This window comes from Aquarana catesbeiana, linkage group LG07, assembly GCF_042186555.1.
Source record: "Aquarana catesbeiana isolate 2022-GZ linkage group LG07, ASM4218655v1, whole genome shotgun sequence".
NCBI classification, from domain to species: domain Eukaryota; kingdom Metazoa; phylum Chordata; class Amphibia; order Anura; family Ranidae; genus Aquarana; species Aquarana catesbeiana.
The window spans coordinates 278,560,796-278,572,845 of NC_133330.1; the positions used below are offsets into that span (position 1 = coordinate 278,560,796).

Consider the following 12,050-nt stretch of genomic DNA (forward strand, 5'->3'; position numbering starts at 1 on the left):
ATTTTACCATATTGTTTTCTAATAAAACCATACCTCCCAACTTTTTGAGATGGGAATGAGGGTCACCTATCAGCAAAAGTATGCAGGAGTAGGACACACCCCTTGCCACGCCCCCTTAAAGGAGAATTGTACAAAAAAAAACAAGATTGGTTAAACCAAAAAGTGCTTTTTTTACCATTACTATTCCTTTATATTGGCTTTTGGAATTTACAAATGCAGCAATAGAAATCAAGTGAAAGGTTTAGCGCTGGAAAACACTTTTTGATAGATAAAAAGTGCATTTTATATACATCTATATAGATCAGACCAAAATGAGTGACAAATGAGGAGGAATGAGGGACAGAGGGACATTGCTCCAAATCAGGGACAGTCCCTCCAAATCAGGGACAGTTGGGAGCTATGTAAAACACACAGTAAGGAATTATAAATTCATTATCAGTTTTGTGACCTTCCCAATATGGAGCCTTAAAGCCTCCAAAGTGCAACTAAGAATCGTGTCCGTGCGGAATTAAAGGCAGCCAGTGAAAGGTTCCCGCTGATGACGTGGCATTAAGGTGTCCGGCGAAGGAGGGAGCGGCGCTGTGCTGATAACAGTTACCTGGTGACTGATGCTGTGAGTATCGGCTCAGCTGTGTGCTGACCGGGGACGCGTGCTGGACTGCCCCCTAGCGTTCACACCGGGGTGCAGCTGTGGCGTCGCTGTGATATCGGTGAGAGGGAAGAACAGTGATAGCGCTGATGATGGACAGAGGGGGAGATAAGAAGGTGTAAGATTTCCCATAGAAAGCAGGAGAAAATGAGTAAATGATAAGAAGGGTTATATGTTTAGGATATTTGATTTGATTACCCAGTGACAGCTGGGAGCCCTACAGGACAAACATGGAGGTCCCATTTGGGGAGCATTTAGGGCTCATTCACACTACAATGTGTCTAAAAAACATGCTTGCAGTGCATTCCGTTGTGGCGCATTTCCGTGCATTTTTTATGCAGACTTTTTTTTCTAAAGGCGTGTTTCCTCACCTGTGAGAGGCGCGTTACGTTGCGTTTTGATGCGCTTACACATGTTTCTGTCTGTTGCGGTGCAATATTATGCAAACATGTTGCATAAAATCGCACCGCCTTCTGGTGTGAACATGATTGTTTTCTGTGCATCATTGCAGTTACCTGCGTTTTGTTCCCATGCAGAACACGCAGGTGACCGCATATAATGTGAATGGGCCCTTAGATGTAGACATGTGAGTAGAGGTGCGCTTTTTGGAGCAATGCATGAAAACCCGCGTATAGTGCATTTTAATGCATTGCCAGCCCCTGGATGTAGATTCTTCCAAAGTCCACAATGATGATGTCACTGCAGGAAATCAGTCTTTATTGGCCAAACCAAAAGTAAATCGTGCAATAAAATGCATATTAACCACTTCAATGCAGGGCACCCCCCTGCAGGGCAACGCTGTATCCAAACTAAGTTTTTTATCATTTTTTCCCACAAATAGAGCTTTAATTGGTGCTATGTGATCACCACTGTTTTTTTTTTTTGCGCTACAAATAAAAAAGGCCCATAAATTTTGAAAAAAAAAAAAAGTTTTTCTTAATTTCTGTTACAAAACTTTGTAAATAAGTATTTTTTCTCCTTCACTGATGAGCACTGATGAGGCTACACTGACTGGTACTAATGAGGTGGCACTGATGTTGAGGCACTGATGGGCATTGATAGGTGGCACTGATATACAGCACTGATAGACTCTCATAGGCGGCACTGATGGGCACTAATAAGTGGCACTGATGGGCAGTGATAGATGGCACTGATGGGCACTCATAGGTGGCACTGATGGGCACTCATATTGGCACTGATGGACACTCATAGGTGGCACCGATGGGCACTGATAGGAACTGGTGGGCACTGATGGGCGGCACTGATTGGCAGCACGATCAGGAAGGCACTGGCAGGCATCACTGAAGGGCGCAGCGTGCCATCCCTAATGGGCACTGATTGGCATCCCTAGTGGGCTCACCTGGTGGCCATGGGTGGGCATCCCTGGGGGCCATGGGTGGGCATCCTCAATGACCCTGCACTGATAATCAATGTGCTGATTATCAGCGCAGACCCCCCCCCCCACCCCGTCAGGAGAGCAGCTGATTGGCTCTCCTCTACTCGCGCCTGTCAGTGCGAGTGGAGGAAAAGCCAATACATGATTTTTCCTGTTTACACTGTGATCAGCTGTGATTGGACACAGCTGATTAAGTGATAAAGAGCCTATGTCATAGGCTCTTTACCTGCATTGAAGACTGACACACCACACCACCGATTGCCGCACTATTCGCTCCCGCAGGCACGCAATTGCGGCTTATCCTGCTGGACATCCTATGACGCCCAGCCAGGTAACAAAACCACTTTCCGACCGTCATTTTGCTGTATGGCGGGAGGGAAGTGGTTAAAGTGTCACTAAACCCACATCATAAATAACTAACAATAAATGATGAGTTACATGCTGTTCTTTCTCCCTCAGTCACTATGAGATTTCGTTTCTGTATTCTGCATAAAACCTGGTTGAGCTCTATCTCCACCGTCTGTCCATGTCCCCGATTCAGGTAGGGATTTTGCAGAGCAATGTTGGCAGCTCTGCACATGCTCAGTTTTCAGTGAGTTTCTATGCTGAGCATGTGACTATGGAATCACACGTGTGGGGCTCCCTCCCTCCTCCTTCATGCCCACTAATCAGCTAAACACAATGGGGGTGGGCAATTACATCTAATAATTAGTTAATTGGGACTATCATTGCACACTAAAAATTGTTTCTTTCTCGAACATCACGGGACACAGAGCCACAGTAATTACTGATGGGTTATATAGGGTATCACTGGTGATTGGACACTGGCACACCCTATCAGGAAGTTCAACCCCCTATATAATCCCTCCCCCTTGCAGGGATACCTCAGTTTTTACGCCAGTGTCTTAGGTGATGGACGTGTAAAGATGTCCTGTGCTGAGCTCCAAAGGGAATATCATAAGATCCTATACTGGGGCAAGCCAGGCGAACCGGATCCATTCAAAGTGTCTTTTCATGGCCGAATTGAATGGTACCCGGGCCTCGTGTCCGAAGAAACGAGGTTTTACCCGTAATGCTTCTCTTTTTAGAGAGCTGGACCCCGCAGATCAGAAAATGGCTTTAAACGTCCTAATTTCTGGCGAGGTGCTTTACGGTCCCAGAACTGTTGGATCCCCCTACTGATGGGGGCCCCAGTCTCTGACGTTTTTTCAAACGGAGCCCACCGTGAGAGGTGAAGATTGGGTCTGTGTAAACGGCACCCTGCGGCTGGATAAGGTAAGAGGAGATTCCACAGAATTTTTGAGTTCTAGTGGCTTTTCTCCTTTAAGGTAAATGCATGCTATGCCTATTGTGACCACCGGGGGCTGCCAAGAGCACAAACCTACACATGCTGACTCTGTCTCAGGTGTTGTAATCGCTGTTTATGTCCCAGCGTCTCAAGCAGGCTGCAAGCAGGTAAGGTGGAAAGGGGGATTTCTCATGTTTGAATGTTCCCCCCCAGGCTAGAGAGGGGCCACAGGGGTCTAGAAAGTGGTTATACCACCCGGGCTCTGCGGCCTAATGGCCACCATCTCTCAAGATAGCCGTTCAGGCAGATCTTGTTACCAGCCTCCCCCCCCCCCCCAGCCAGCTTCCAGGATGATTTATCATAGAGTCTGGAAAGCTTATATAACCTGGTGTGAATCCAGAGGTTGGCATCCCAGGAAATATGTCATAGGTAGAATCCTTGATTTTCTACAGATGGGATTAGAGATGAAGCTGGCCTTGAGTACCATCAAGGGCCAGGTCTCTGCTTTATCAGTATTATTTCAGCGGCCACTTGCTTCGCATTCTTTGGTCCGAAACTTTATGCAGGGGGTGATGCGTCTTAATCCTCCGGTTAAAGCGCCCCTAAACCCCTGGGACTTGAATTTGGTCCTGGCTGTGTTACAGAAACGGCCTTTTGAACCAATAAGTCAGATTCCTTTGGTCTTGTTGACAAGGAAATTAATTTTTCTGGTGGCCATCTCTTCTGCTAGAAGAGTATCAGAATTAGCAGCTCTTTCCTGTAAGGAGCCTTATTTGATTATACACAAGGATAGAGTGGTACTACGCCCTCATCCTAGTTTTTTACCGAAGGTGGTTTCTGATTTTCATTTAAACCAAGACCTTCCTTTTTTCCAGATCCCTGTTCTCCGGAAGAGAGATCTCTACATTCGTTGGATGAAGTAAGAGCAGTTAAGGCCTATCTCGGGGCAACTGCTCAGATCCGCAAGACGGATGTTTTGTTTGTGCTGCCAGAGGGTCCCAATAGAGGACAGGCAGCGTCAAAAGCTACCATTTTTAAATGGATTCGACAGTTTATCATTCAAGCTTACGGTTTGAAACCGAAGATTCCTCCGTTTCAGATCAGGGCACATTCCACAAGGGCTATTGGTGCTTCTTGGGCAGTGCATCACCGGGCCTCTATGGCTCAAATCTGCAAGGCCGCAACCTGGTCTTCAGTTCATACATTCACCAGATTCTTTCAGGTGGATGTGAGAAGGCATGAGGATATCGCCTTTGGGCGTAGTGTGCTGCAGGCAGCGGTACAGGGTCCTCAGGTCTGATTGCACCCTACTTGGTCGTGGTTCCCCCCCCCTCAGGTAGCATTGCTCTGGGACATCCCATCAGTAATTACTGTGGCTCTGTGTCCCGTGATGTTCGAGAAAGAAAATAGGATTACCTGTAAAATCCTTTTCTTTCGAAGGACATCACGGGACACAGAGGTCCCACCCCTCTTCTAATACACTATATTGCAAGGGGGAGGGATTATATAGGGGGTTGAACTTCCTGATAGGGCGTGCCAGTGTCCAATCACCAGTGATACCCTATATAACCCATCAGTAATTACTGTGGCTCTGTGTCCCGTGATGTCCTTCGAAAGAAAAGGATTTTACAGGTAAGCTGTTTTAAAAAATCCTATTTTTTTCATGCAATCCAGCGGGTGGCACGAAAAAAAACTGACAGCTCTGATTGGAGACACATGAATGGTTAGTACAAGGATCTCCCCCACTGAGATGTAGTGTTTTGACAGGGGGGCGGCCCCCTGCCAGAACATTCAGGTCAGCACTCTCTGCCGTTGGCTGATCAGGAGTCAGTCGGTTGCTGGTTTTCCAGCATGCACATCTGACAGAAGCCGGCCAAACAGGCGACATACACACGGGCAGAATGTTGGCCATTTTTTTTTTTTGCACCAATGATAGCCAGCAAAAGAACATCTTGAAAAGGACTGCCCCTCCGTAATAAGTATTCTGCGAGCCTTCTTTGTTTCCCTGCCCCCTTCACTACCATCCTTCTTTTCTTTTGGACAGCGCATACCCAGAAGCATCACTGCCATAAATGTGCTCAGGCAGTATAGTTTCAGTACTTGGTAGATTAAACTTTACCACTGCTCACTGCTGCACTTGAGGTGGACTTGCTACTGTTTGTGCTGATCTGAACAACAAATATCATCTTATTCCTGGTCCTTACTGTTAGTCACTTTGTATCCTAAATTGTGTTATTACCATAATCCATTTTATTCTTGCCTAGTTACCAACCGTAGTGGGTGACATATATTAAGTTTGCTGTTACTATCTGGTTTGGTGCCTTTTTACTTTAATATAATACTACTATTTGGTACTAAGTCTTATTTTCAGTTAATTTCTGTGATGTTGTATGTTTGCCCACTAAACCTTGAGAAGGTCGAGGCTAAGAAGAGAAGGCCCCATTCTATCCAGCGGCTCCTACGAGGGTAGGCCTACATCATAATTTTCCTCCTCCCGCCATTACTCAAATAGAAAATTGAACGTTTTTTCAGGGGTTAACTGGCTTTTCTGTAGGATTCAGACATACAGCTCCTGTTTTATAACTGAGGATGACCTCTCTAAGCTTCTTAGGATACATCACACATCGCAGGAGGCTTCAGGTCAATCTCTGATGCACTGCACATGTGCCAGGCTAGGCTTGTCATCTGGGACCAGCTCAAAAAAAAAAAAAAAAGAGAAAGCGGCATTGGATCGGGAGTGCTGTGACAGAGTGACGGTTTTCTGCAGACATTGTTGGATTTGCGGGGTGGGCGAATATGTTTTTTTTGTGGACAACTCAGTGGATAAGGTAAGAGGGTTAATAAAAAAGGGGGGGGGGGTTATGAAGTTCTTTATTAATTTCACTTGTGTGTGTCTACCACCTTATTGGCTACCAAAACTGAGTAAGGACTCATTCACATAGACATCTAAAATGCTGCGTTTAGATGTATACAGAGTATATAGTTTTGTACACATCTAAACAAAATGCTATGGGAATCAATTGGCCATACACGGAGCTGTGTCTACAAACAAAAATGTGTGCTGTGTTTAGTGACCAGACCTAAACCTAGTAGCTCTCCCCCATTTTGTGTCTGTTTGCCCCATGTAGGCATGGTGTCCACTGTAGCATTTGCATTGGCAGAGCAGAGTAGGACTGGCCATAGAAGGGATTACTTTGACGGCTTGAACATGTATTGCAATATATGTGAACTAAAAATCCCAGTTTTCATTGTAAAGTTTGCTAGAAAGGGTACTGTATCTCACAAAAGTGAGTACACCCCTCACATTTTTGTAAATATTTTTTTATATCTTTTCATGTGACAACACTGAAGAAATAAACAAACAAGGTATTTGGGGGGCACACCCTAAAAGATGCATTAACCTCCCTGATGGTATTCCCGAGTGTGGCTCGGGGTGGATTTTCAGTACCAAAAGCAGTAACCCCGAGCCACACCCGGGATCGTATCGCAGGATCCAGGAAGAGGTTACTTACCTTGTCCCCAGGATCCTGCGATGTCCTCCCCGCTCTGTGTGCGAGCCGTCCTCTGCCGGATCTATTACAGTGCCGGGCTCTTTCAAAAATTCAAAAAGTAAAAAACCACATAACACATACAGTACACTGTACTCTTACAGATTATATTACTGTATCAATTTATTTCACCTCCCTTTTGTCCCTAGTGGTTTGTCCAGTGCCCTGCATGCAGTTTTATATTATAAATACTGTTCTTTCTGCCTGGAAACTGGAGATTGTCCATAGCAACCAAAAAGTGTCCCTTTACGTCAAAAGTGGTTTTAGACCAGCTAGAAAACAGCGATAATAAATTAGAATCACTCTCAGAATTGAGCGATAGTGATTTGTGGGGAAATCCGTCACCAAATACTGAAAGTAATGACAGCGACAATTCTGCAACTGAGCAAATTTCAATGTTTTTGATTTGATTACATTATTGAATACTTTTTATTATTATTATTTGTTATAATTATTTATACTTATTTATTATATGATAATTTATGATTTCGTGTTTCAAACTTTATCATACCTGGGATGTCTACTAGACTCTTGTTTAGACAGGTTTAAGTGAGTTATTCCTAAGAATTACAGGCCTAGAATATAAAGTGACAAATTTCCACGCAAAATAATTGTACCGCTTTCAGCATCAAAAATCTGACATAATCATACCGCCAGGGAGGTTAACCACCTCAATACAGGGCATTTTCACCCCCCTCCTGCCCAGGCCATTTTTCAGCTTTCAGCGCTGTCACACTTTGAATGACAATTGTACGGTCATGCAACACTTTACCCAAATGAAATTATCATGTTTTCCCCACAAACAGAGCTTTCTTTTGGTGGTATTTGATCACCTCTGCGGTTGTTATTTTTTGCGCTATAAACAAAAGAATAGCGACAAGTTTGAAAAAAACAAATTTTTTACTTTTTGCTATAATAAATATCCAATTTGTTTTTCTTTAAAACAAATTTTTTCCTCAGTTTAGGCCGATGCGTATTCTTCTACATATTTTTGGTTAAAAAAAATAAATCGCAATAAGCGTATATTGATTGGTTTGCGCAAAAGTTATAGCGTCTACAAAATAGAGGATAGATATATAGCATTTTTATTTTTTAATTTTTTTTACTAGTAATGGCGGCGATCTGCGATTTTTATCGTGACTGCGATATTGCGGCGGACATATCGGACACTTTTGACACATTTTTGGGACCTTTCACATTTATACAGCGATCCTTGCTATAAAATGCATTGATTACTGTATAAATGTGACTGGCAGGAAAGGGGTTAACATTAGGGGGTGATCGAGGGGTTAATTATGTTCCTAGGGAGTGATTCTAACTGTAGGGGGAGGGGATTCACAAGGGGAGGAGACTGATCGGTGTTCCTCTGTACTGACCACACCATCGGTCTCCTCTCACAGATCCACAGTCCTGCTCAGTCACCGGGCAATCGCAGGTGCCCGGCGAACATTGTGGCCGCTGGGCACACGCACCGGGTCCCCATTGACAAGGCGGGCGTGCGATTGCCGTCGGCGGCACACACGCGCCCCCTGGCGGGCCGGGAAAGCGAGGGCATCATATGACGTCCTCCCGCAATGAGAGCTGCGCCACCTGGCTGTCAATTGACAGCCGGCAGTCGGCAAGCAGTTAAAGATGGTGCAACCATAAGACCATACAACAGAACAAAATATTACAGCGCACACATGCAAAAAAGACATTTACCTCCTGCAGGGCTTTTTAAAACACATTTTTAAATAGACATTTTCAAAAAACAGTATCAAAAAATATGGGGATTTGGTCACACCATATTACTATATGGTGCTTAAGCCCACTTACTGCAACAAAGTACCCCATGGTCCATAGACTGGGAGATTCTGCTTCTCTAAACCATGAGAGCAATACACACTTCTATATGGGAGAACTAAAGGTCTCCACCGATGACACAGGTGGACACTAATGAGAGGTACTGATGAGGGAGTGGGGTGCTCCTGCCCAAAAGGATTTGGTCAAAATCTATACAATAGAGTCGGAGACAAACAAGATATTTGGGTGGCACACCCTAAAAGATGCATTAAAGATGGTGCAGCGATAAGACCATACAACAGAACAAAATATTACACCGCACACATGCAAAAAAGACAAATAAAAACAAAAAGATAAATGTATTTTTCGTTGGTTAGTAAGGGACGTATTTTGGAGATGTTGAGGTGGCAAGATTTGGACAGTGATTGGACGTGGGGCCGAAAGCAGAGTTCAGAGTCTAGGATTACACCTAGAAACTTGGCATGCGGGATGGGTTGATAGTTGTGCCATTAATCTTGACATAGAAGTCAGGGGAAGAGGTACATGGGGGAGGAAAAAGGAGTGAGCTGAGGCGTAGAGAGATACATTTGGGTATTGTTGGCATAGAGATGGTATTGGAAGCTGTGGGAGGCTATCAGCTGACCCAGGGAGGAAGTATAGATTGTGAATAGGAGTATTCAAAGAACAGAACCTTGGGGGACCCAAGCATTTAGTGTTGGACACAGCTACATCAAAGTTGCCAACATTGTAAATAAATGTATAGGGACACTTTTTTGGCTGTAGGCGGAGTCTTATTATAATTAGGGGGCGGAGCATGTATTTGTAGGCGTGACATAGCAAAAAAAGAGAGAAAAATGGGTGTGGTGGACGTGGCTTATATGGGCGTGGTTCAAATGGGGGTGTGGTTAGAGTCTGAGATGAATGAGAGATGGAGAAAGAAAGGGGAAAAGAGGGAGGGAGGGAGGGAGAGAGAAAGAAGGAAAGAAGGAGGGAAGGAAAGAGAAGGAAGGAAAGAGGGATGGAGGGACAGCAGGCCCAGATCCTACACCACAATAGAAATGTGTATGCCACAGTTTAACAAATCAGCAGATAAAGATACTCCAAAAACCTGGTGTTAGCGCTTCAATCATCCCAGCACCATGGTTGTTGTGGTGTCAGGATGATTGAAGTGCATTATTACTATTATTACATTGTAATATAGAATGATATCATTCAACTCACCATAATCCAGAATCAGTGGGACCCATGAGCGTGTCACTTGCCACGTCGCCTGCCACCAGATGCCATCAGGTGCCCCTAGCAGAGTCTGTCCTTACATCAGGTGCCCCTAGCAGAGTCTGTCCTTACATCAGGTGCCCCCAGCAGAGTCTGTCCTTACATCAGGTGCCCCCAGCAGAGTCTGTCCTTACATCAGGTACCCCCAGCAGAGTCTGTCCTTACATCAGGTGCCCCCAGCAGAGTCTGTCCTTACATCAGGTGCCCCCAGCAGAGTCTGTCCTTACATCAGTTGCCCCCAGCAGAGTCTGTCCTTACATCAGTTGCCCCCAGCAGAGTCTGTCCTTACATCAGTTGCCCCCAGCAGAGTCTGTCCTTACATCAGTTGCCCCCAGCAGAGTCTGTCCTTACATCAGGTGCCCCCAGCAGAGTCTGTCCTTACATCAGGTGCCCCCAGCAGAGTCCGTCCTTACATCAGGTGCCCCCAGCAGAGTCCGTCCTTACATCAGGTGCCCCCAGCAGAGTCCGTCCTTACATCAGGTGCCCCCAGCAGAGTCCGTCCTTACATCAGGTGCCCCCAGCAGAGTCCGTCCTTACATCAGGTGCCCCCAGCAGAGTCCGTCCTTACATCAGGTGCCCCCAGCAGAGTCCGTCCTTACATCAGGTGCCCCCAGCAGAGTCCGTCCTTACATCAGGTGCCCCCAGCAGAGTCCGTCCTTACATCAGGTGCCCCCAGCAGAGTCCGTCCTTACATCAGGTGCCCCCAGCAGAGTCCGTCCTTACATCAGGTGCCCCCAGCAGAGTCCGTCCTTACATCAGGTGCCCCCAGCAGAGTCTGTCCTTACATCAGGTGCCCCCAGCAGAGTCCGTCCTTACATCAGGTGCCCCCAACAGAGTCCGTCCTTACATCAGGTGCCCCCCAGAAGCAGAGGCCCTCCTTACAGATCTGTGACCCTGGCAGCGGAGCCCCTCCTTTACATCTGGTGTCCCCCAGCAGCGGAGCCCTCCTTTACATCTGGTGTCCCCCAGCAGCGGAGCCCTCCTTTACATCTGGTGTCCCTGGCAGCGGAGCCCTCCTTTACATCTGGTGTCCCCCAACAGTGGAGCCCTCCTTACAGATCTGTGTCCCCCAGCAACAGAGCCCTCCTTACTTCAGTGTCCCCAGCAGCTGGCAGCAGTGGAGCCCTCCTTACAGAGCGATCTGTGTCCCCCAGCAGCGCGGCAGCTACAGTTCCCGGCTTTCAGTGTGTTCAGTAGAGAGGGGAGAAGCTGATTGGCTGCCCCTCCGCTCTCTACTGAACAAAAGGGGAAATAATCCTCGTGGCGGCGGCCATCTGTTTGTAGCCTGCCGGCCGTTTTTTCCTAAAACATTCCTGATTTTCCTGGAACAAAGGCAAAATCCCGGGAAATTAATCGGGACAAGGGTCCCAAGATCGGGATTGTCCCGGGAAAAATAGGGACTGTTGGCAAGTATGCTACATGCAGGGCCATACATATCTGAAGATTTTTCACATGTACGTGGGTAAACACACTTATGCATAAAGTCATTAGAAACTGTACACTTCTAAACGTGAGTACTTTAGGTGGATATTGAATGCAGGATCTTCTGCTAGCTCTACCAGGAAGAACTTGTGTTCCATGCAGAAAACATGCAGATGCCTATGTGAATAATCACCCTAAACATGTTATTTCATAGGATTAGCTCTGAAAGTTTTCCCATGAAAAGGTTTAAAAAAAAGGTTTCATGAAAACAGTTTCAGTTCATTCACTGTTGTCTTTTTTTTTTTTTTCAGATACTCACAGCCCTGCCGGGTTGTCATCATGCCGATGTACCTTGACCCTGCTATATTTGTTGGCTGTGTACGGGTGTTTGAAGCTGAAGCATAAACCTCTGGTTCATGTGGCACATGGACTTTAGCATACTTTATGAGGAATCTCTGTTTCTCTCTTCTGTGACAGACACAGGTGAGCTCTCTCATGTCATATATACTGCCGTTCAATATACATAGGTTATGGTTTTATAGGACTTTCATTTCTTCGCACGCCACTTTTTAAGCCTTCCATACGGAGTTAAGAACGAACTGTGCTTGGAGAAGTTATTAGATCCAGTAACACAAGGTAAAGTGCACCTGTTGCTAACAGGTGGAGGCAGGCATTTAGTGGGCACTGGAC

The 12,050-nt window shown here is 45.9% G+C and overlaps 1 protein-coding gene across 1 annotated transcript in view; it reads left to right on the forward strand.

The window, feature by feature from the left end:
* Positions 1-511: 511 nt before the first annotated feature.
* Positions 512-12,050, forward strand: part of SEC16B (SEC16 homolog B, endoplasmic reticulum export factor) — a 367,224-nt gene continuing 355,685 nt past the window's right edge. The window contains exons 1-2 of the mRNA XM_073592046.1: positions 512-613; positions 11,672-11,843. The gene's annotated coding sequence lies outside the window, so the exon portion shown is untranslated. The remainder of the gene's footprint in view (positions 614-11,671; positions 11,844-12,050) is intronic.